Here is a 3,071-nt window from a genome sequence, read left to right on the forward strand (position 1 = left end):
TTTTGTCAATGATCAATGTTGGAAAAAGCGAATCGAAAGAGAAATTGCTACGCAAATTCTAACGTAATTATAATTAATTGCTAGTCCTTGACCCACAAAACGACGAATGGGAGAACAATTCCGCTTCATTTTTTACTTAAAAGCAGGTCAGATTATGCTTCCAGGTTTCTTTTATGTTCTCCGGCCGTGTCGTCATTATTTTTGCCTCCGTTACGGGATGCGAATGCCCATTTTTTATTTCCACCTCGCCAAAGCTTGTCCAATATGAGTTTCATAACGCACTTACTATGCTAACCCTGTTTAAGGTCACTATCTCGTAGTCGTAAAAGTGTAATAATTGTTACGTCATTTATACAAAGGAAATAACTTTTGAACTGCCATCAACGTTAAACATGATGACACAATAATTATTGTAGATGATATGAGCGATCTCTTTCATTTTATCCTGAGTTTTATCATCATTAGATTCGTGTTTTCAAATTTTCAATGGTTAAAAATTAAAGGTAGGGCTATGGCTTGGGAAAGGAAAACGTCTCTATTCGCAATACAATACAATAACTGAATAAACAAATTAAAAACGCGAGGGCCGCGGAAAACTTTATTAAACATACTGCTAAAAGCTGCGTGAATTACCTACACTCGTCGTCCCTCTGAGGGTGAAAGCTTCATCAACACTACATCCTACAGGGCGGACCGGATCGGAATCTACTCGCACGGCCTTCCGGCGTAAATTTAATTACGTTTAGTATCTACAGTTAATTCATAATGAATTTTTAACGATCGTTAAAATAGATTGATTTATAGTTACTTGCTTTGTGTCACGTGGAATTAAGTGTTTGGGCGAAAAGTGATGAAAATCGTATCAGGGCAATTTCCGGCAAAAGTTGAGGTCAGTTACAAAAGTGTTCAACGGAAAAGTTGTAGATCTACAACGTTTTTTTCCGATCACTTTCTCCCATAACCTCAAAATAATCGAAAAAATTACTGAAAGCAGTTTTTTGTTGTTAATTTCGGCAGAAATGATTTTATTTTAACGACTTTTTTATGTTTCAAATAAGTTTCAATGCAAAAAATTAAGAGGTTTTCCGATAAAAAACATTTTTCAAATGAAAATTGACCTTCAGAGATTTATCGTAGAGGTTTCTTTTTTTAATCTATACTTTTTGATGACAAAAAATTATACTCCCTATTGAAGAAGAAGCTTAAAATATGAAAAAACTTCAAAAACGATTTGAATAGCAAATGTTGATAACTTTATAAATTTTCGAAATTTATCAAAAACTGATTACAGCATTTGATTCTACAGGTAAAATATAAAAGAAACAACATTTAATTGTACGAACACTCTCTTGACAGTATTACTAGAAACATTCAAATGAATCAACCGCGTATATGCGGCAGAGCGGTGTTATTGGATTTGACCCATTTTCAACAGGCTTGTTATATGTGGTATGCACTGTGTCCAAGATAAGGACATCTATCATGGGGATCATGGAAACCATGGAGGATACGACGATGGTTACATTCGAGGTTAAATTAGAGAATAGTTGGGCAATTAAAAAGTCATTATCACGTGAAAAAGATAACCTGAAAATTCCGATTATTTTCGAAGGTATGCCAGAAAAACCGAAAGTTGTGGATTTAGTTATTTTTTTCTTATATTTGAAGATTTTCAGTACAACGTTTCATTTCGGAAAAATCATGATCATTGCCCTACATTTTCCACAATCTTAATACAAAGTTCACAAATGTGAGGTTATGTTACTCAATATTTCATGATTGCTTTTAAGTTGGTAAGAGTGTGCGTAACATTCGAAACTTCAATTTTATGTTATTTTTCCCCGATAGTACTGTAGAATTAGTTCCCAAATTTGTTTTTTTGCCGTCCATAAAAATTTACCGCTATGGGCCCGGGCCCACATGGCTCCATGGTAAATCCGGCTAATGCAATAATTCACAGATTACGCAATTTATGCAACTATCGGCGATATTGGAAATGATAACAGTATAACGCCACACTATGCAAAACACAAATAACTCTTATTCATTGGGTCAGTCGCTATGTGTAAACCAATATTGCTAACGAGTATGGTTATAGCATGCGTAAAACCAAATTTTGAAACTGACGGTAGATTTCCCCATAGTTCAAGTGACTATGAACTGGGTCAGTTCAGACTCTCTTCAGTTGCTCAGTTTGTGTTGCCCATGAACCTAGCAGAGCAAGGTCAGCAGAACACAATCAAACATATTGCATAATTAGGTGCTCCTTTTTTTTAAAAACCAAGAAAATGAAAAGTGAACTAACTCTAATTAGGTGCCCTATTCTCGAATTAAATGCTCCTTTTTTTTTAAATTATTACATGTTCTGGCAGGTTCATATGAACTCAGCAGAGCACTACCTTAAAAACCCAAGAAAATTAAAAGTGAACCAACTATAATTAGGTGCCAATTAAGTGTTCTATTTCTGAATTTAATGCTCTTTTTTTTTTAAATTATGTCATGTTCTGCCAGGTTCATATGAACTGAACGTTATGAGGAAATTACTGCCTCCCAAATTCAAAAAGATGTTGTGTACTGTCACTTTTTGTCCCTCATTGCATTTTAATCCTTCTGGGAGTGACACTTTAGACCCTTATACAAATGACAAAACACGTTCATTTAGTCCACGGAGTACAAAAAAGAAATTTTGTATCCGGTATTAGTTTTATATTGCCTGTAGGTATACTAAATTTCATTTAAATGCTTCCGTAAATAAGAAAGTTGGCATTGCGCATGTGCAAAACAATATAAAACGTCAGTTTTACTTATATTCGTAGTGTCATAGTTTCATTTAAATATGTTCATAAATAAAAAAAAGTTAGCATCTCACATGCGTTAAACGAAATTTTTGGCACTGCGCATGCGCAAAACCACAAAATTGGGTACGCATGGGATCCTTGGACCAAGCCCTTTTCAAATGAGCCCCATACACAATTTATTTCGCAGTTACTAATTATTAATTTCATTTGATCTTAAGACATAATATTCAAGAATTAAGTTTTTAATAATATCTTTAGTATATTTTGCTTCAA

This window comes from Photinus pyralis, unplaced genomic scaffold (genome assembly GCF_008802855.1).
Source record: "Photinus pyralis isolate 1611_PpyrPB1 unplaced genomic scaffold, Ppyr1.3 Ppyr1.4_LG1, whole genome shotgun sequence".
NCBI classification, from domain to species: domain Eukaryota; kingdom Metazoa; phylum Arthropoda; class Insecta; order Coleoptera; family Lampyridae; genus Photinus; species Photinus pyralis.